Source organism: Hippoglossus stenolepis, chromosome 10 (assembly GCF_022539355.2).
Source record: "Hippoglossus stenolepis isolate QCI-W04-F060 chromosome 10, HSTE1.2, whole genome shotgun sequence".
NCBI lineage: Eukaryota > Metazoa > Chordata > Actinopteri > Pleuronectiformes > Pleuronectidae > Hippoglossus > Hippoglossus stenolepis.
The window spans coordinates 19,654,305-19,678,033 of record NC_061492.1 but is presented as its reverse complement, the minus strand read 5'-3'; the positions used below and the strand labels follow the sequence as shown (position 1 = coordinate 19,678,033).

General features: G+C 41.1%; 1 protein-coding gene across 1 annotated transcript in view; it reads right to left on the bottom strand.

Annotated features, from left to right (window-relative positions):
- LOC118117018 (leucine-rich repeat and fibronectin type-III domain-containing protein 2) overlaps nucleotides 1-23,729 on the bottom strand; it is a 142,149-nt gene that overhangs the window by 90,968 nt on the left and 27,452 nt on the right. The window contains exon 2 of the mRNA XM_035169041.2: nucleotides 4,279-4,414. The gene's annotated coding sequence lies outside the window, so the exon portion shown is untranslated. The remainder of the gene's footprint in view (nucleotides 1-4,278; nucleotides 4,415-23,729) is intronic.

Genomic DNA, 23,729 nt, shown 5'->3' with positions numbered 1-23,729 from the left:
GGCGTCCCTTTGGTCTCCCAACAGCCTTATTTGTTTGCGGCACAGATTCCACAAGATGTTGTTCTGCTCCATGCTGACATGACTACCCCACATCATTTTTCAGATTTGTCAGTTTCACATATGTCCTGCAAATCTCTTGCTGTACCACATCCCAAAGGTGTTCTCTTGGATTCAAACTGTGAGACCATGGAAGTTAACTAAACTCTTCGCCATACTCATGAAAACAATTGGACACAACCTGTGCTTTTATGCATTATCTTGCTGGAAGTTGTCGTTATAAAATGGCAAACTGTGGCAATGAATTGATGCACATGGCTAAAGAATACTCTGGACTGACTGGCATTAAAGGGCCAAAGTGTGGCAAGGAAACATCTCTCACACCACCAGCAGCAGCCTTTGCCCACTGCAGTTTCATAGCTCTGTTCTTGGCTGACTTGAGCGAGCGCCAACATATGGTCCTCTGCTGTTGTAACCCACCTGCCCCGAGGTCCAACGTTCCAGAGATGTTTTCTACTCTGCTCACCACAGTTGTAAGACATTTGTTATCCGGGTTACCATAGCCTTCCTATCACCTCCAACCAATCTGGCTATTTTTCTCAACAAGATGCTTCCATCCATAAAACTGCTGCTCGCTGGGTGTTTTGTCATGCCATTCTGAGTGAAAACTCTAGGGACGACTGTGCATGAATACCCCAGGAGAGGATTTTCAGAATTACTCACACCAGCATCTGGCAACAACAATCACGTCACAGCTGAAGTTACTACGATCAGATTTGACCCAGTTCTGATGTTTGATATGATCATTACATGGACTGTTTGCCACACGATTGGCGTGTGTAATTATTGCGTGAGTAATTGCATGAATAAGCGGGTAAAAAGTTGTTTTTAATGACACAGGTGTGGGCGTGTGTAGAAAAGCAATATGTAAAGAGTCTGCATGATGGTAGCATCTCTTCTTGTTGGCTTGGGGACAATAACATTAAGCTCACACTCGCAGTGAGATGGTGACACTTTTTGCAAGTAGGATTTTGTTTGTTCACCATCTTCATTTTTTCATACTAGCATGCTAACATTTGCTAATTAGCACGGAACACAAACTATAGCTGAAGCTGATGGGAACTTGCATTATTATTTTTAATTAGCCCTTCCATATTTTGATCATTAATTCAGGCTTTATCATTACTGCTCCTCTGTGTGAACGACCGTGCAGCCAATACAAGATAACACTACTGTCCTTCTTTTATACAGCACACTGGTAATTCAGTTTAGCTACAGCATAGATGGTCCTAAAGGTCAGTGGATATCAAGGTAACAGGGTTTATATTGAATATGCATTGTGGCATTTCAACATTACGGTCATGTGAAACAGTACATCCCGTGGTAATGGTTGACTTTTCAACATATTTCAGACAGTGCCTATGGATTAAGGTGATGCACATGAACAAAACCACAAGTAAAAGTTGCATTTCAACCACTATTACAACAATAAATATCTCTCTAAAGCAGAAATAACTTCCTTTATGTGTTTGTGTAGTTTTCCACCAGTCCCTGACATCGGCTTGCTCAAAATTACAACCTCAGTCTTCAGTTCAAAGATGTCTGATTTCTTGAATGCACTGCCAAATTTCAAATCCTCCTCCTACATTTCAACATGGGCTTTGACCAGTCCACTCTATCACCCTCCATGTCTTCTTTTTGAACAATTCCTTGGCTGATTTGCAACAGGTTCATTTCATGCTTATCCAATTGAATGGTCCACTACTGGTTGGACTACAACATTCCAACATAAGACATCATGTTATCTTCAAGCACTGTTTGATATGATGCAGAATTCATTGATTGAGTTGAATCGATAACTTCTCAACCATTGTGTGTCAGTTTGTATCAGGTTCCTCCTCTGAAAAAACGTCTTAGGTCATGTCTAATTTAAGTGTGGCCACACGACTTCATCTTACTATACAGCACATTATTCCAAAGGGCCTGGTCATTGCGTTTATGTTCATTTTGCTCTAATGTTCATTTTGGACAGAACATGCTCTCCAAAATGCCTCCCATTCCACTAAAATGTATGTCATTTCTTGTTTTATGGCTTTTTCTTGAATCAAAGTCTGGTCCGAAGACCTGGTGTCATCATGCAAAGAGAGAACCAGACTGTAGATGTCAGGTCTACATCAGAGATTTCCTGCAGGGTTCTGTTTATGGACCACAAAATGTCAAATTTGTTATTCAAAGGTTGGGTTGTTTAAATGTTGAAGAAGTCAACCATTTCCATGGAGTGTATTTCATTTTTCACATGACTGTTTGTGTTATTTCCTCCATCCTATATTCTACTCTAAGTATGATGAAATCAATTAAATTCCTCTGAGTCCTAGAGCAACTCCTTTCATGAAGAATAGCTATATGAAGAAAATGCACAACTGCCCGGCCATAAAACAGGCAACCCTTATTGTCCTTTACAGTGTCCTGGGATTCTCTACCGATATAACAGGTAGTATTATTCTTAGCTATTTGACCATGAACCATGTGCCAGGCTTAGGTCCTGGGGGAATGTCACAGCCCCAACCGAATCTCCAGCTATGATTGTTTCCATGTGGGCTGTTCATATTCACCAGGAAGCAGATTAGAAATGAAGAAATCAGAACAGCGCCAAGAAAGAGGGAAGAATGGGATGAAGAGACAAAAAAACAGGAAGGATGGAAGAAATGACATTGCATATTGAAGGAAGTAATGAAGGAAGGAAGGATAGCAGGCACAAACAAGTATGAGAAGTTACAAAGACGGAGCATTAAGAGGGAGGAAGAAAAAATAATAAGAAAGAAGGGGTGGCTAGCAGGGATAAGAGGAAAAAAAATATAGGTATGGAGGATGGATAACAAGGAGGGACAAAGGAATAATATATAAGAAGAAAGTGGGAAGGAAAGGGCATAGGAAGGAACAAATAAAAAGTTGCTGGGGTGAAAGAAAAGATGGTAAAGAAGGAAGGAAGGATTGCGATCAGGGTCATAGGAAATAAAAAGATGCTGGAAGGAAAGACTCTAGGAAGGAACAAAAAGAAAGAAGGAAGGGAGAAAGGATAAGGGAATGGAATAAAAACAGTAAGTCAATAAAATGAAGGCTAGGATTGATAGCAGGGACAAATGAATACAATATGGGAAGTAGTAGGAAAGAATGGGAGAAAGAAAGATGGCAGAAGAAACTGGAATATAAATATGTGAGGAAGGAAGGAAAGGATAAAAGATGGGAAGTAGGAAGGAAGGAGCAAAGGTAGAATTGAAGGAAGGATCGAATGAAGGATTGATACACTTTAAAATTTCCTGAATACAATTTACTCTTCTCCTTAGAGTAGCTTCAATAAGTCTCATCAACCTGCAGAGCAGTCTCTACAGTGACGGACTCCATATTCCTCAAGCTGCTGTCGCTGACACACGTAGGATGTGGAATTAGGCAGCAGCCACGATCCTGTCAGGACGACTTCTCACGACTGACACTTTAAAAGCTTTTTTGAAACTAACGTCAACGCTCATATAAAAACAGGTAGACACGCAGGCTATCACCTCCTTTTATAGCTGTGGCTGAATTAACCTGCAACATGATGCACGCGGCACTAACCGTAGTTGGCAGCGTTCGGTGAAGGTCACAAGTGGCTCCCTTTTCTTATGCAATTAACCCAGTTTCTCTGTGAGGCAGCAATCTGTGGGGAAGCAATTAAAATCCAAAATCTTCCCAGTGTGTGGACTTCACAGGAAAAAAAAAACCTTGGACAGCCCAACGTTTGCTTGGAAGTGTTGATTAGAGATTTTCTCTGGGTATATGCTTTTTTAAAAAAAATGGGATAAAGGACAGAAGGAAGGACAAAGAAGGCATCGGGAAAGGGAGGGAAAGTGGATTAAGCTTAAAGGACACAAGGCGACATGTGGGAACTGTCGATTTGTTTGTTCAATATCTCGTACAAAATATATATATATATATATATACAGGATTTAATGGATTTTTTCTATATCCTCCTGTTGTTTGTGCACAAAGTTGTGACGGACCCTCCTATAAAACACTTTTTACTGTTATAACAACACAAATAGATGGTACTGTCGTGCTTTATGCTTTTTCTTTCTTATAAAAATGATGCTGGTCACATTTAAAATCACATCCATTCACTTGACCCCAGAGCCAACACAAAAGCAGGCACTCCCTCTCTCCATTTGTTGTGTTTGCTCTCAGGCCCTCCTGCGAGTGTGTGTGTGTGTGTGTGTGTGTGTGTGTGTGCGCGCACTGTGTACTGACCTTGATTTCCTCCTGCGGGCAACAAACAATCCCAAGTCTCTCTCCTCCTCCCACTGATGAGCGTTGCAAGGTGATGTGTGTGTGTGTGAATGTGTGAGAGGAAGGGGTGCTCCACCTCATCCGTTCACTTTTTCACCTGCAGGAAAACAACAAGGAGAGGCAGAGGTTGAGGGAGGGCACTGATCTTAGACATTTGTGTGGCTTCTAATCCTTCTAAAGAAAGAACAAACTGGGCCTTAATGCCCAAAAGATTGATTCGGTTAGGGCAGTATTATTTTTGAAGGATGCATTTCAAAGAAAATAAAGAGAACAACATGCGAGAATAATATTATCAGGTCAAAGTTGTGCATTGGTTTTTTTCTGGTGTTTGTGATTATTATGGCTGCAAATTTCTGGTTTCACTGCAGTTTTTCTGAAAAAGACCAAGCCCCTAAACCATTATCTTATTTCAGAAGTTAACAGTAACTATACATCTCCACATGTATTTACTTTAAACAATGATTTGTAAAACTTAGCAGATATCGAATGAATTACTGTATATCAATTATTTGTTGGCATTTTTCAAGAGCAAAAAAACAGCAACAAAATATGACCCAGCGTTTTTCTTGTATTCAATCTATGGTGGTAGCAGGGTGCACGTGCACAAATGGTTGATCTCACACGCAACGGATTTTGAGTAAAAGGTACACAGACGGAGTGACAGACAAATTCTGCATTGATGGCCCTTAGCGGGTACAAGCACCAAACGTCTAATTCTCTCTGTGGACGGTAACAACTTTATGGACAATAGTGTGTGTGGGAAAATCATCACATGTACGAGTGGATAAATGGAAGAAAATAATGTGCATGCTCTTCCACATAATGCCATTGCATACTGAATTCATGTTAAAGGAATGTCTTGACAGCAATGTAAAAAATGGCCTTTCTTGTTTAATCTGTAGACGGCAGTGCAAACACCACAAGTTTCACAAGCTGTGAATATGTGTCAGACATAAGATGCAGTGTGTTAAGTAGTGAGATTAAGGTGTTCTGTTGAGCTGAGATAAAGATGCTAAACTCCGCTAAACACCTACCTCTGAATTTAATACACAGACATGGGAATGCTAATTGCTTGTTAAAACCAACCCTCAGGAAGGGAAATAAATGTAATTCTGAAATTAATGAAATGTTAAGCCAGTGAAGTTGTTTGGTTTCTTGAAGGACTTCTGAATGACTCTCGGGTCATTTGTTTTAGTCTGTAAAGACTTTAAACTTGTGTAAGTTTAGTTTGGACATTGTAGTGAACTCCTGCTATATTTTTGTATTTCTTACTTAACTATAAAATATGTATACAGATATATAACATAGTAACAATATTAGGTACCGAGTAAACTGAGACATTGTTTCTGGACAGAAAAAAAACTGTACCCTTCAAAAATAACAAATTGCATGACCAGACACTGCTGGGTTACGTTGTTCCATTTCTCTGTTTGTCAGATTTCAGTAAGACTGAACATTTTGAAGGTTACATTTTTTTTGTTGTATTTTTTCAACACAGAACTCTTGATCCTGGTCAAATCAAGAGTTGGTCAAATGCGCTGTGCATTGTATTTGAACTTCATCTCACTGGCTGACAGTAAGATTACATTTCTCTTGTCTGCCAGTGAACAAACCAAAATCGGAAATGGATCAAATCTGCGATGCGTAAGGAGGAGCCCATTTGTCTTTGCCGCATCACCAGTTTGTAGCTAAGGTTGGTAAAACAAGTGCATTTTTACATTTGAGCATTTTAATGAAAGCATCTTCAAACCTTGAACCCACTGTCGCTGCCCACCATGCAGCCTGATAGGTCATGAAATGAGGTCGCCCCATCATAGAGCCTTTGGGTCGACATGATAATTGGGGGCGCCTCTTTGTGTCACACTGACTTTGCAAATCCCTTAAGCGTGTCTTCCGGGCAGGTGCCTGCAGCGTACATCACTCAGCCACCAGCCAGCTTCACTTGGAGCTAAGTGCTGTGCCAATTATTGCATGACACCATCATCCATATCTGTTCTCATGGAAATTCATAATTTATGGCACATCCTTGTTTCCGCCTCTGGGGACCTGAATGCTATTATCCTGCTAAAGTGAGATCTTATTGGGCAGCTGCTATCTCAGTTGCTTCTTTGAAGTCTCATTTTCTTCAAGTGGCCTTCCATAGTCTCTATCATGTATCATCGTCCAGCAGAGGAGAGAGCCACAGCAACACCAGCTCTTCTTCTCTCAAAATGGCAACTGTAAAGCTTCGGCTGAGAGTAACGGCTCTCGGCTGTGAGATTTAGTGCGGAGAATTTTGAAACCATATTCTGTTTGTGGAGGGACAGTCCCTCTATCACCCTCTCCACTCGTGTCATCGTGTTGTACAGTATATCCCCAGACATACTGTAGAAATAGGACATGTTTCCTTCGCCAGCTGTTGCCATACTTTTCACTAAGACCAAATAAACACAATCTATGTGTTGAGAGTGATGACTGTAAAACATGTTAAAAAACGAATACAGATCATTACTCTCAAACATTTCTACAAAAAAACTGATGCTAAATTTAAAAAATATATAATGTACTGAAGGTGTTGTTAAGCCTCCAGGCTTCCAACAGCTTTGTCAGCTCACACAGGGAAAAAAGGTTAACAAGGTTTCAATGCGTCACTTATTAACATATCAAAAAACATATTACAATGAATATATAAAGTGAATCATCTTGTACCTTTCTTTATATACAGATACACTCAGTTGAAGTGCTGACATTGCCCACACTATCTAAATGTTGTAAACGGACTGCATTTCTATAGCACTGATCTCTTATTCATACAGGAAATCAGGGGAAATGTAGGGTTCAGTGTCTTGGCCAAGGACACTTATGCATGTGTATTAGCTGGGGATTGAACCACCGACCGTCAGGTTAGTGAACGACCCGCTCTATTTCATGAAGAGTCCTTCCTTTCTTTGAAAAGTGTGGTAACATCAGTGAAATAATCACACAAGACGGCACGTCACGCTGTTGTGAGCAGCGATATAAGTGTGTATTTTGTGGTTCAGTTAAGCTTTGATTGGAGTTGGTGAAGAGTCGGCAGCGGCTGGGTTTTTAGACAGAAATCAAACTGACACTATTGAGCTTGTGTCCTGACACCTGATAAAGGACTTATCTTTGTGCTTTTTCTGCCTGCCTTTAGTTATTATCTTCATCAACTTTCACAATATGTCAAACTGAGTCACTTTCCTTCACAATACGACTGCAAATGAGAGTTGAGTGTCTGCTGCGATGACTTATTTCAAAAACTGTTATCTGAAGCACAGACAGAGGACTCTGTAAAAGGTAAAAGGCTTGCGTCATGCATTCATTTTTATAGATTATATTAAAGTAGAAGTAACGGTTAACTGCATTGTGCTGGAAGGTCAGTGAGCGAAACAATACAAAAAGACAAAACATCTGAGGGTGTGTTTGATCCATAAAGATTTTTATGCGACAAGACGGGCTGTGTCAACGTTTTTAGTGAATTGTGGACTTGAAATGCATTCGCCCCCACTAAGATTTATGCTGGGCACCCGCAGAGCCAAATAAACACACCAGCTTGACTTCACTACCCCCTCTTTCTCTCATATTTTCCAGTCTATTGCCTGTCATTCCCTGCCTCATTTGAGCCTCACTTCCCACTCCTGGTGGAGTTCTGCAACTCCATTAGCCAACAGGTTCAACGTGAAACCTGCAGGACTGCACCTACTCTCACAGACGTACTACTTCTTTGTTACTCCCAAAGGTGAATCCACTTCAGTTTTATTTTTCTCCACAGTCGGATACAGTACTGATGAATGCTTAGTGAGAGATTTGAATTGTAAATTGAGGTAGCCTGTTTGGACGACATCAGAGACCAGTGAACAAATTGCCTGCAAACACTCATCGTATATATTGTGACAGTCTGCAAGGTCTTGTTTTATCACATCTGAAACAAAGCTGGTACCATGAGTTTGAGTTTGCTTCATACATGCTAAAGTGCGCAATGTGTCAACTATCTAGACGCTAACAGCAAAAGTGTTTTAACCTGTTTCCGAATGGCAACACGCGAAAGGTGGTAACAAGCCTGTACTCACAGGCAACTCTTGAATGCATTACACCAACTCCCTGACCTTGCTTTCCAACAAGCACTTAGGCTACAGCTACACTAGTAGTTTGAGATTTAAAATATATCACTGCTGCTACGTTTACTCGTGCCATCCACACTACTCCAAAATGGAAATTTCAGAAACACTTTTGGTCCTGTTTTAGTGTGGGGCTGCACATATAAACACTTACGGCCCAAGACAAGGAGTCCCTGCGCTTTCTTTTCACCATCGTTGTTACTCATTTGTATTATTTTCTGTAAATAAGCAACCAGCTGTAGACCATGTGCTTCCTGCTCGTGTGTTTTAGTTAAAAAAAAGGAGAAAGTATGGATATAGCCTTAGTTCCAGACCTTCACTCACAGAATACTAGATGCTAATTGTTAGCTTGATGCACTGAATCGTGTTGTTTTGGGACAAATGGACAAATGAGCCGAATCCTTATTTCAGGCAGAGCACTGAGGCCGTGCTTGTGTCAGCTAACCGGCATCAGCCGTTTCCACTGTGCAACACAATCACTGGCTCCTTCACAGCTGTATGACCAGTATCATCCAATCATATTAATGCAGATACACACCACGGACATTACTAAATCACACTTATCACAGTTATTATACTAATTACACTCATGCCAATGCTGTTTGCTGTTTGCTGTTTGCTGTTGCAGCCTCCTACACAGACCCAACCTCCACTCTTGCTATTTTTTTTTCTTTTTAGTATTTAACAAAACTCATATTTCTGTATGGTGTCTTCATCAGGGGCTGGTCTCTCCAGCAGAATCCTTGTTGCTGCTTGGATTCATTGATAATTTCTCCTGACTGTCTCTGAGTGAATTCAAGCTTTTCCTGTTAATTGATCTTATCATGTCCGGCTTCTATTGGAGATGTTTTAGAGTAGTGTGGACTGAGATGTATGTCGTTCGACTATACATGGCTGGATGATCATTTTAAAGGTGGCAGTTGTGCTGCTGTTGAACTGAGGAGTGGTGTCTGCTGTTAAGCCTCTGATTTGAATGCAGTGGACAGAACATAGGAACACAATGCAGTACCACAGACTATATCCTCCAAATCATAGAATACAGTTGGAATCTACACGTCTTCAACAGTTTCAACATTATGCCCTTCCTGAAGGGAGAATTTATTGCAGGGTACTAAGCGCCATTTGTTTTAGCTATGTGTTCCTAAGCTGCTTGCTGAGTCTATTTTCTCCCCTGTAAAGGCTCATTCATGCTCAATGTAAGATACACGTACAGAAAGGGACAGAGCCTTCTGTCTGTACTCTGCATTAATTCCATCTGTATTCGTGCATGTCTTCTGAAAGATTATGGATACAAACTATACAGAGCAGTACCACCACAGTATGCGAGGGAAGTGTAGCCAATAGGTCAGGCAACATGATGGGATGGAAGAAATATCAACAATGGTGGAACTTTTTGAGGAGGGACTGTGCAAGTTGGCAAGACATCTATATGCTACTAGGTACAAACAGCCGCTTTTGATTCTTTCTTAAGACGTACATTATCACAACCTCCTCCAATGAAAATGACCCTTGACTCTGTGTTGCCCTCTAATGGATGGATTGCCTAACAACCATGCCAATGTAAAGTACACATGGAAGTATGTGACCACTGCTGTCAAGCGTAAAGGCAGCACAAATGAGCCTCGAGTCTCTGTAGTCCACTTCAATGGTTTGCATGTTGGCAGGAGATTTGGCAGTCAGCTGAAAGTGGCTGTCCACCAGTGCCTACACCAGTGTGAACTGTGCACAAAGTTCTTAGCACAAAGCCTCAGACCAGCAGGATGGTCAGTGAGCATGTTAACCCGACTGTTAAGCTCCTTATCACACCTGCCTTCACTGGGCAGTATTTCTTCATTGGCTACGGGGCCATTATATCTATCCATAATTGGCAATCATTCCACCAAATGATATTTTATTACACTTGTGCTCATACAGATACAAGTTAATAGGTGAGAAACACTTGCTCCCTGGGGCATCAAGGCCTTAAAAGACATGCTCATACATTAGACTGTTGATTCTCCCCACAGTGGTGTTAGCAACAGAATAAAAGAGTCTAGGGTTCATACCTGGAATTAGTATGCGTCTTTGCTGCTTCAATCACAAGTGCTAAGTATGTGAGTTCACACTTGGAGTTAGAATGCAACTCCCCATGCAAATTAATGTCAATCATTCCTGTTTGCAAAGACCAAACACAATGTTGCTTTTAACTGGCAGCAGATACTTCCTTGCATGTCCGCTAGAAATGAAAAGAAGCAGAAGAATCTGTACAGACTGGGTCCAATACTTGCTGCCTGTTCTGGGGAAAAGCCCGCAAAATGTTTGATGCACTCATAATATATATCTTGGTGGGCTTTGTTCAGTCCTTTTTTCTTTAATCTCCAAGGCCAAATGCTGTCAAAGTCCTAGTCATCTTTGCTTAAGTGCAAGACGAGACACGAGTACTACAACAAATGAATGAGCTACAAAAACATTTCTGAATGAGGAAACATTTTTATTTCAAATGATTTCTTTAAGCATGAAAGAGGGACACCAAAGTAGCTCGACTTGCCCTTCAGATTACTCGACATGAATAATACATGCATGTCTGTCCATACTTACTCCTTCAATCTCCTTTTGGTTTTGGCTGAAAGAAATACACCTGCTCATGGATTTACTCTGCTACTGGACGTGTCTTGATCAAAGCTCTGTTTTACAAACTGCTGCCACAGAGAGGTTTTTAATACTTGTCTACACAGCCAGGCATACACATTTATGATGACGCATGCAGGCTTTAATGTGATTTCCATGTTCTGCTTGTCAGCATTACCTGAGGATATGCCTGTGGACTCATTTAGATCATGCGTACTACAGTTCTATGAAAAGTGAGTGTTTAGACGAATCACAGGGCAGAAAACATTTACTAATGGGTTGATAGAGATGTATTTCAGGGTTTTTTGGCGGATCAAATTGCCAATTCCTTGCTTGCAGAGCTACAGTCAAGCAAGCAGTGTATTAAGGTGATGTTAAGAGCTACCACATATGCCCTTGAGTCATGGCTCAAATTCTTATCACAGTCAATGACCTTGCCTCTGCTCATCTATCTGTCACTCTTTTAACTCAATCTAAAGCGTGAACGTCTTGTAATGGTTGAACAAGATCCAGCCGGCTTGTTTTTCTCCTCTTGTGATGACGGGAAAGCCACTCAGCTCATGTCATGAAATGACATTTCTGTCAGCAGGATGAAAAAGGTGGTGTGACAAAAAATATACTGTCGACTTCTCTGGCAGTTGCTCACAACCTGCAGTGAACTGTCAAACCACAGGGAACTCTAACCTCTGTGCAGTGCCGGTGTCGCAGCGCACTCCCAGACAATGCAAGGAGGAAACAGCAGGAGAATAATGAGGAGGGAAATAGAGGAAATAGATTTTTTTCCCCCAGTTTGATCAAGAGCTGAGGTCAAAGAATTCATTTAAATGGCTTCGCTGCGCAGCCCATACCGGAACACTCACTCCTGCAGAGATACGTGAACACATAGATACACAAATGCATAACGTGCTGCTTCTGCTGGCAACTGCTAATCTACAGCAGTCTTTGCCTGACAGATGTTGGAGATCAAGCCATCCCACCAGTAGTTTGAAATTCTTGCAATGATTAAATGACAATAAGACCCATCTCTTCTACTTTCAGTCAGTTAGCATTTTGGAAAACCACACAAAGATGCATACCAGTGAAACATCGAAACAACAGTTTTTCCAGATTAGTTACAGTTTTATTTATAAATACATTTGATTAACATTTGCTGCACTATTTCATCGTATAAGATGAGGGTGTGGTTGAGTAGATCCGTATGTTTACATCAGAACAGATAGAACAGAACAGACCAGCTGTGGACATGGGAGAAAATTCGTTGTAAAACTTCAACTACACCAACGGTCATTATTTATCTTCTTCACGACTACAAAGCCACATCAAAACTGGGCTTACAGTTCAGCAGCATTTTATTGATTATGCTTAAAAGATACAAATCCTTTCTAATCCCTCATCAAATCTACACATTTGTCTTTAGGTTTAAGCAACTTTGAGCAGCAAAAGTCACTTAAGCAGCCACAAATCCAGGACTGACTTTCAAAAGAAATCGTGATGGTCTCGGTTCTATTTGTCTTTACATGAGCGTATGTGGGCCAGTCAGTTTTCTGTCCTGCACTACAACTGATGAAAGGCAACAACGCACAACTGAGGCATGCATGTCATGGTTGTGTGTCTTTCCTTGTCTCTTATTAATGAGACCGCAAGAGTCCATATGTTGCAATTGTACAGTCACATTAGTGCACGAACATACTGTATCAGCATCCAACAGGACACATGCATGCACGCATCGCCATAATAAGCTCTCTTATATGTATCACAAACCTCCTCTAACCATGCACACAAACTCAAACCAATCCCCGCTTGTGAATACAGCACACAGACACAATGATCATATTGGCACTAAGTGCCTGTTTGTGTATTTCTCTCCATGTGAGCTTTAAGTCACGTGCCTGGCTCTTCTCGTTAAGCTAATTCAAGGCTTTACTCAGTGGCCAGTTTTAAATCCCCAGCTTAAGAACACTATGTAGCACAAACAGGTAATGGGGGGTGAATCTGCTTTGTGATGCCACGAAGATGCTTCTCTGGACGCTGCCTATATCTCAATGGGGCCAGCTCTTACTCACATAGCATTACTCATAAAAAAAAAAAGGTGTCAGTGCCCAGCCGCCACCTGTTTATGCCCACTGGTGTCCGTTGATGAGAGGAAGTGTGCCCTCTGCTCTCGCTGCTTGGAAGTCAACAGCCTCCTGCCACACTTAATCCGTCCAGTGAAAAAAAGTGTCCTCATGAATCCTCAAGTAGACTTTCTACAGGGAGGCTTAGTCATTGCGGGACAGCCTCATCCTCTATATTTCAGACGAAACTCAGGCGCCATCGCACCCAACCTCTGAGCACTGTAGGTGAATAACTTTCTCTTTTCTTCACTTGACTCATCCCTCAGGCAACCCAAACTGAGCCAAGCTTGGCATTCAGAGAAGCAATTTGTTAAAGGACTGCGGAGTGCTCTCGTCTAATGTTTCATTAAATTATCCCCATTCGCCCGCCTCTAGTCTGTCGTAAAGCCTCTTATGGCAGCAATGGGATTTCAAGCAGCAGCGCCAGGGTCAGTTGCAATCTGATATTTCTTTCCGTGGATGGAGAACGTTATGAAGCCACTCCAGCTGGGAGCTGCGAGGGTCAAGGCTTTGTTTTTGCAATCATGCGACACTGTGTCCTTTCCGGCACCGAGCACAGGCTAACAAAGATAATCACGGCGCTAATAGCAACATGGGCTACACAGCGTACTGGTCTTTGTTGTTTCACTCGTCAGTGTTTTGCTGCACGTATTTTCGCAGTCTTTATCAGGTCTGTCGGGTTTGTGTAAAGAAGCTTAATCATCATGTTACAACACAAACACAGTTATGGTTCCACACACGTACACAGAGTGAGCAGCCTTGACTGTCTATCTCCCCTGGATCTGAACCACATTGAGTCAACCCGCACCTATTAAAGTGGCCCCCTAGTGATGAAGCTAACATAAAGCCTGCACTTAACCCCTGAACATGAAAGCGTGCATTTTTCAAAGGCAACATGTCATACAACAGGCTGTTGAGGCTTTAAGTTCGCCCTATATCTACCTGCCTTCTCCATATTGTGCAGCTGTCAGCCGCTCGGCCTTTGTCTCCGGGCAGATCCTTTAGCATCTGTGAAGCTGCTATTGCTAATGTAGCTGTAGTGTGTCCTCGGGCAGTTGTTGAAGTGTCCAACAGTTGGCTTTTCAAATGTGTTTCGATAAAGCCAGAGGCAAGCTGCTATCTCAGGGGGCAAACGTGTATACTGCACCTTAGACCTCCAACATTACACCTGGATCACATTTAATCTATAATGGATCTGTGCTGCTCATCACCCACATGTAAATTCTATGTTAAGCCATGCGATTCAAAAGTCTTAGGAAAAAAAGAATCTATTTTTGTTATATCATGAGCTTGTTTAGCTGATTTACAGACAAAATAGTCTTTTCACATAAGCTTCTTTCAGTATAAACCAAACAGTGTTGGCTTTACTGCAGGCATGCAAGACTGTCACCCTGATTTAGTTCATCTGAAATGACACGACGTGGGATATAAAGGATTCTCTCATTCGAAATTAATGAACCTCCATCGCAGGGTAATGCATTCCACGTATGTTCCTACATCATGTGCCTCCCCTTCTTGGTAAAGCTGTGTTTTGAATTCATCCGACCTCTGGAGATAAGCACGGTCCCACGTAAGCGCTCTTTCGCCTTCTTTGTATGTTGCACACAATGCATGTCAGCCACTTCCAGTAGCATTCACCGAGCTAATCAGCTAATTCACTACCACAAACACGAAGCACCTCAAAGGACATTTCACTATATCACCCCAACCCGTTTACAGTAAGAAGGTAGGTGACGTGGCATGTTTCCAAGAATAGTGCGCCCTCTTTCCTCCGCTGACTATAAACCCACACAGTGATTTCCATTCCAGTTAGTACATGTGTGGTGTGTTATGTGCAGACTTAACACATGACGCTTAATTGAAGTACAACAGCAGGCACTTAATGCACGCACCACAAAGCCACTGCCTTTTGTCTCTTACTGTTCACTATTGAACAATTACTCGAAGCCCTTTAAACATCCACTTTCTCATGCGAACCAGAACAAAGAGGAAACATCAGGGTCTGACACAACGCAGTCAGAATCTTTGGCTCTGCAGCATTGGATATTTCTTTACATATATTTCTGGCATGGCCTGAATAACAATCTGCCCTGTGCAGGAACCCGTGCTGATCTGGTGCATATGTTTACCTCGACTACTGGTCACATATAAATTAAAGCTGCACTATGCAGCTTTAAAGATTATAGCGCCTTCAAATAACAGAGGGGAATTCACTATGTGCCATGAGTAAAGATAGATATTCATAGGTCTTTTTCCAGATTGATTTCTAAGCCTTGCTACTCATGAGGCTCCATGGAAATGCCATTGGTGCAGACTGAACTATCTCAACAACCGTTGGACGGATTACTAATAAACATTCCTCCTAAATTCATGGTTCCCAGAAGATGCCTCCTCTGATGTCTTATCTAACACCACTAACTGGCAACATTTTTCATTATCCACTGAAATATCTTATCATCTGCTGAATGAATTGGCACAAACTTCTGCCAGAGAGTCAGGCTATCTCATCTCTGTGACTCTGATTATGGCCATTTTTAGCCCTGCAACCAGCTTGGGAAGGCAATGCTGGTCTGCCTGTCCAAAAATCCGGTTCAGAGTCAAGCTTCTTAACAACTTTGCGATTGCGATACATTTATATGCAGAAATTCATGGTCCCCAGAGACTGCATCCTAATGGCTTTAGTGATCCTCTGAAATGAAGTTGACCTTTGTGAATTTGCGTTAAAGTTTTATGGATTTGCATGAAATATTGAAATATTTATGCTCCAACAACATAAGATTTAACGTTCTTATCCTCTAACTTCATCTAGCTCCATCCTAAGGTCCACATTTGATTGTGCTGAGTAATTTGGTTAATGACCAACAAGATAACTATGAGATCGTCTTCTCTTACCTCCTGGCAAATAAAGCAAGTATTGTATAAAGTCAAAAATAATAAGAATTCATGAATGAATTATGTTGTTTTCTTTTATTCATCTGTTGCTGTTTTTTTCAAAACAGCACAAATTGAGAGATGAGTGTGGCCTGATGGTGATAGAAAGAATTTCTGAAAACATAATCAGAAATATTCATGAACAAGTTGTATCTTTGCCCTTTCTGCCCACTTGCTGTTTGCCTGTAGCTTTATTGTTGTTTTTTGCAGTTTTCTTGAAATCAGAGCCAAAGCCAATTGAACCCAGCAGATTGACCATCAAATCAGACTGGAGACTTCATCTTCTGACCTTTGGTCAGCGCAGAAGCCATTGCTCATGCGTGTGTGGAAAGTGGAACACTGCAGCAGCTGCTTCGATGTGGGAAATGAGCAACAGTATTTGGCCTTATAGTCGTGGTAATTAATGCGCATTTGATTTGTGCGATCATTCATTTTCTGTCTTATTTCTCAAAGACTTCTTTTTTTTCTTGAATAACTTGTTTCAACATTTCTCAGGCAGAGAAATACAAATGCATTTTCCTCCAAGAAATTTGATTCAAAGTAAATTATTGTCTTGTCAAACTATGACAGTTTCCAACAGAGACCCAGGTTTATTAACAGCCACCATAGTATATTTGAACACTCTTTTTAAAATTTGTTTATCCTTCTGATGATGACAGCATCCACAAGCGATTAAATAGTGGATAATCTCTCCTGTTTCTCTACCCATTGGTTCTGCTATCGCAAACAGGATCTACCAACAATCGCACATGAGATGTTCGGTTTGGTGGATGATTTATAAGCACAGATCAAGTACAGCACTTCGGTCAGCCACCACCATGAGTGGAATCAATTCTGTCAGAAACACTGCCGTCGAGCTCCATCAACACACAGCGCTTCCTAAAGCTCTCGACATCCTCAAAAAGTACCATTACATTGAATTATACACTAGATCTTTTATTCAAACAGAAATCCCCTGCTTACAGTTGCTTTTCAAAGCTACTTGACATGATGCCTCCTCTCACTTCCTACTCAGTGAAGTGTAAGATTATTTGGCAAACTGTAAGCACACCACCCACATGAGCAGCATCTGTTGCTACATTTCCCACAATTGCAGTGTTGAGCTTCAGCAAACATCCAGGGACTAGGGAGTTTATTTTCATCTATATTGTTCTTGGATTTATTAAATTAAGTGGTTAGTCAATGATCAAATGATTTCCTCGTGAAAAGATCTAAACATCACATCAAACCAATCCATTAGAGATTCTAATCAATTTGATGGCCTAATGTAAAATCCTTTTTCTAGATGGATCTAATTTACCTTCTGTAATCTTTCATCATGTGCTGAAGCCTGCCTGGTCGGTCTGTGCAGTATCTTTTAATCTAAGGACAGTATCATAGAGATCACAAGAGTTAGTTTTACAGTTGTTCAGATTTAGGTTGTTATGGTATCCAAACAAAGCAAAGGATTCTCATTAAAATCATGAAGATATTTCTCTTTTGAATTAGCTCAACCTTAATTAGCGCTGCACTTAATGTTTTATAATAACGGTGGATCAAATTTCTGTGTGGCCTGAAAGATAGTTCTTGTGATAAACACACAGAGAATCATCAGCCAACTCTGTGGTTTCAACACATTTTAGCATCTTTCAGCTAATTGTTGCTTTGATCCAGTCATCTATCCTGTGTCTAACTCCAGAAAGAAGATGTTTTTAAAAAAAAAGGCCGCCAAAGATCAATACACCAACAAAGTTAACGCTTATCCTGTTATTTCCCTCTGGACATTTTGGGGACCAAATCAGAGGTTAACCTAGACTGAATATTGGTCTAAGAATATTCAAAGTAAAACATAACCACCTCGTCCAGTTCTACACAGCCATCATTGAAAGCTCACCTCATTCATGATAGTTTGCTACAGCAGCCTCCCTCAACAGTCAAATACATAGAAATGCATGGTCAACAAATCAGATCACTGGCAGCCCCCCCTCCCCATCTGTTGAATCACTATACCACAATGGCACCATCACAGGGCGCAAGAAATCTCTGACCCCCTCCCATACTGCTCACCACCTGTTTGAACAGCTTTTTGCCCCACAGCCATAAAGACTCTCTGCAAAAACCATGATGTACATGCGCTTAAAATCCATGCACTATTATACGTGATATTGTCCTGTCCATATCTTGTCTACTCATGTGTCATCACTGTCTGCGTCAATGTCAGTTATTTTCCATGTTGGTGAGATCTATCGAATTCCACCAACTTGGTTGTGTGGTCATCAATAAATGATTCTGATTCTGGGCTAAGGTTTGGGAGGTGAACAGAACTCAAGATGAATAGGTGATAATACTGCATGTCAGTCCTGTGTTTACTGCTTGTTTATCACCCCGCACATGGTCAACATCTTCATTTCTCCATTTTTAATCTCCATCATCCACATGTATTCTTCTAAATTAGATGCAAACAACATGTGGGAGGATGAAATATGCTGAGCACCTGTGAAATAGCCTACATCATGAAAAAAAACACAGTCACCCCCCCCCCTTGTTTACCATTTGTCTCCAGAAATGTGACAAAACATAATGTGCTACTCTGATGCATTGGAAGTGCAGAGTTTGTTTCCCTCTTCTTCTGGATATGTTCCAGCCCCGTCGTCTGCAGGAGCTCTTACCTGGACATTTGTCTAGGATTCAATTTGAAGAAAGTTGGCCTTTACTCCCATGTGCCCTGATAAATCTCTAAATGTATTAAATCTAATGTGCTTGGTTTTCAAATGCGTTATAAAGAATCATGGTGAATATGGCCGCAGCATTTATCCTGTGGCCACAGCCTGAGCTGCCGGCTGCACTGGACCTCACTTGATCACCATGGGAAATGGCACATTAATTGCAGCTCTTGAGGTGTTTTGATATATGTATATAAACGGTATACGTGTAATTCCTCCATTCTTCCTTCACATCACAGACACAACATGTGCTCCGTGTTTCAGCCATCACACAAACCATTTCCCCAGTTTAAGCGTTATATGTGTGAAACTGCTGTTACTCCTTATGTATGAGCTTCATAACACTGGTTTAGAGACATTTACTGGTCGGCCACATGGCTTCAGGAGATATGTCTGACCCTATAATCCTAACTGAGCCAGATTACAGCCTGAGGATCCTCAGGCAGGTTGCAGTTTGTAAATCGAGCCTGACAATGAAGATTGATTAGGTTTCAGTGTATCGGTGGAGCATGATGCCTGAAGAGATAAGGTAGCCTCTGCACTTGCTTTTTTTATTTTTTAAATTACTACTGAAAACATCCATCCATTATCTGAATGTAGCGCTGGAGACTATCCCAGCTCGCATTGGGAAAGGAGGGTTCCACAAAGGACAGGTCAACATATTGACACAAGGCTTCCATCATTCCACACTCAAATTAAGCCAATGTAGAGAATCCAGTTCAAGTCCCAATCCAGTGGTTTATTACAAACCCCAATACTCTCCTTTCTTCCTCAAAATTACATGTTCAAAAGAATGAATGTCTTAAATGTCACACTACACCTTCCTTCCTCATTTCTTGACTTGGAACAATGAATCTGTTCATATGGCTCTGACCCCGCTGCCCGTCGCCCCACCCTCACAGCTGACCTGCAGCCTTTTCCATGTACTGGATAGGTTTCTTTGGTGTGGGACATTACAAACCCTGGCTGTTTGAATCTTTTTTTTTTTTTTCAGACTGGTATTCATTTACTGCAGTGTTAAAGTCGGAATATAAGGGCAATGACTATGCTCAAAATATGTCTTTCTTAAAAATATATTACATAGAGATAACTGATAAATTGCCACAAATAATTAAGATGGGGTGAGATAAGATAAAGTGGACCTTTATTGTTTCTGCAGCGTAAGGAAGCAGCGATGCATACATATAATATGCTCTTATGTCAATGTTAGCCCTATTTTTCCTTCTTCCTGTAATTTCACCTGTATTCTTAAGTGTTTAGGTCCCTCTGTAGTATGAGGCCATGCTTCTAAACACAGATCACACTCAAAAGCTATTTACAAAAACACGGGTAAGCTCTGACCCTACTGATAAGATAGCTGGCCATAACAAACAGCCAGTGTCTCAGTGCCTCATGGTCAGTTAGCCTCTCTAAGACTTTCTGTTGTAGATCCCAATCACCTCTGTTCCACTGAGAGAATATCTGGGTTCAACTACGCCCTGCAAAGCACCGCTCTCCGAATGGTTAACCTGTGTTGCTCATCTCTTTTCTTGTTGATGCAACACCTGGGCCTCACGAACCTTCCTCCAGCAGCTCACTAAATTGTTCACCACATCCCACACCACAAAACAACAGCTGCAGAAAAGAACAAATAGATACAATTTTTAAAAAAAGGCATCAACAACAAACTGAGATTGTGAATGAAAATATTATCATAGTTTGCTCTTCATATTTGAAACATGAGGAGTTGAAAAAGGTACAGTGTCCTGTGTGTCAATGCATCATGGTTGGAGAGACATTGTCAGGACGTTGCACAGTGACCTGCTGCATAAGAGGTCAGCTTCTTCAGCTCTGAGCCGCAATACTACTACTTGTTCAAGGTATGTGCACATACTTATTGTACACTAGAACTAGGTAAGTTGTGTTGGTGGTTGGATGAATGGATCCAATTCTTCCTATGCGTCTTAAAGGGCTCCATTGATTTAGTATTGCAGAAAAAATTGTAAGAAAGTTAATAACACATTTCCTTGGACCCTTCCTGTCCAGTAACTGCCCGTGTTTTCCAAGCGTCGGTTTTGTAAATCAGAATAGTCCGAATTAAATCACCATGACCCTTAAAATGTCTTTTCTTCTTTTCTTTTCATCTTTTATTCTCTTAATTCATCCATTATTAAATGTCAGAGTGAGCCTCATTAGTCGAGCTTCATCACACACAATGTCTTTGTGTTGGCTGTCTGACACAGAGGGTGCGAGGAAGTGTGTTGTGGATGGATGAAGGGCAGACATCTTACAGTCACAATGTGGCTTTTCAAACATCACAGACTCGGCTTCTCTTTTCAGCCTACATGTGTCCAACTACTAGCAGTTTCCTCAAATGTAATGGCATGTAAGGTTTCTGTGATAACAATAGCTAGTTAGTAGAGCTGTGACGATTCTCCAAATCCACGGTTCGGTTCATACCTTATGGGGTTAGGGTTAGGGTTTGTGGTGGGGTGTAGTGAGAAGAAAAAGTGGGGTAGATTTCTGGGTTTTGGTTCGAGAATCGTTACAGCCCTACTAGTTCGCCTAGCTTCCATGCTCGGAGTGCAATACAAACGGAAAAGCAACATGCGCTCTCACATATCTTTAAAATCTAAAGGGAAGATGTCTAATTGGTAACAGTTGATAACGCCTACAGATGAAGGGTAAAAAAAAAAAACACATCTTAGCTGGTCCTCAGATGTCAGTCAAACTCTACTACCACTTAAAAAAAACCACAACTTCCAAACAGTAGCTGCAGTTTAATTATAGTTCATATTTTGTCTAGCAAAAAGTGAGGAAAAATCATATTTCAGTTTAACTTGCGGAATTTAGCAATGTTTTGATAAAAGGGCCACCTTGTCGTTTCTGCCTCACGTCCACCAACATGAGGAAGCATGCACTCAGGAGACCGGGAGTGACACAACTTTTTGCTGACTTTGAACGCACATCTGTAATTCTGCACAGCCTACTGTTGGGACTCCTGGATCTTTGACCCGACCTCCACAGTGGAACAAACTCGCAGCAGAAAGCCCAAAGGTTTTCTTTAACACCTCACTTGCATTCCATGAACACATGTGATCGCTCTTGAATTAAACATACACCAGTGAGCTCTTGCTGAGATCCAACAGGCTACACCTAGCAGACAAACCCCAGTCCCGAGACGTGTGTGTTCTCCCCCAAGGCTTAGTTTATTCATCCATAATTCCTTTAACCTCAATTAGACAGCTGCTGACTTTAAGAGAGCACATAAACGACTCTAAACGAGGCAGATTGTCTGCAATAGTTGATTGAAATGCGCATGCATCAGCCCTTGAGGTCTCCTATTCACTATGGGACAATGAAAATGAAAAAGCAGCACGGTGCAGATGCTACAGAGGCTACGTGGTCATGTCGAGTCTTTTCAAGGTCTGTCTAGACAGATGAAAAACTGTTTTTACTCTCCATTGTACATTAGCATTACAAGCTGAAGGCTTTCTTTCCTTATTACCTGTCTGTAGGCAAGCAATAACCAAACTTTAAACTACCACCACATCTGAAGCATTGCAGCTCCAATTCAATCTTTTCTCAGCTCCGATTTAACCCTCTGTACCGAGGAGTTAAAGGCCCACAGTTCCTTGGACGTCTTCACTGAATGTAAAACTGATGAACTGAAAAAAGCAAGAATCTCTCCACTGTACAGAAAACCAATGAATGTCTGTCTGTTATGAGAGCTTCTTGTTTTCACATTAATGTTAACGGTCAACCTTCATAACCTTTTGACTGAACGGCTGAGCCAGAAGTAGCTGTTGGTAGAAAACATTTATTGTATAGAGGCACCGTTCAGTTCACTTCAGAGGATGGACCAATAAGGCTGTGCTTGCTTTGGGTTGTGAGCCTTCATTTCTTGAAATTTGATTCTCAGATAGCACAGATTTGGTCTCGCTTTAAGGTTTGTTTGAATTAGCTGCCCTGAAAAGCAAAAGACCAAATTTTAAGGCTAATTTAAAAAAATTCCATGCAGCCAAGCATCGGTACAATGACTCATGCATCCGAAGAGAATGGTGTGAAGATTGATTTTTTTGATACAATTGCCCCTTCCTTTGCTCTTTGGAAGAAGTGACATCAAAACAAGACCAGGGGGTCTGAAAGCATAGGATATCCATATGGCTGCAGAGCAGTAATTAGGGTACATCCACGAGGGACCATGAATGAATTCCTGGTGTTAGAGGTCCTTTGGTATTTTTATCTGAAAAGGTTTGTCACAGCAGGCATCATAGGATATGTTACATTGTATATATGACCCTGGATGCAAGTTTCCCAAGTTTAACAGTCTGGCTTTTTATTGCACCTTTGAAAATGTATCTCAAATTAGAATGACAGTCTCCTTATATTCAATCAAGCTGAACCAAATTTCACACACTCATGGATATCAGCTCCCTTAATATGCCTGATCAGGGAAATCTGTTAAAAAATGTTTTTTACAAAGTCCTATCTCACAATGTTATATAATGTTAAAAAAAAATTCCTACATCCGCCCTGATCCGAATCCGCACCAAAATTCCAACACCGCATCCTTCCACCATGTTTCGGGGGGAAATCTGTTCAGATGGTTATAAATAAACCAACATACAAACCAACCAATAAACAAATCAACAGGGGCAAAAACAGGACCTCGTAACCAAGTTCATCTAATTCCCAGTGCCACTTATTTCTTTAGTGGAATGTTTTCTTCTGTTTAATGAGTTGAGAATTAATCAATACATTTTAACTGTCAAATAAATTGTCAATTTTGACCATTCCATTAGTTTTTATTGGCTGTCTTAAATGACCCATTGTGCATTTAACATGTACATTGTGGTCATTGTAGCTCATCCTTGCATATATAATTAACTAAAACAAATTTGAAGTGAATCTTTCTGAATAAGATATAAAAAATATGGAGCTAAGAATGAATATTGGCC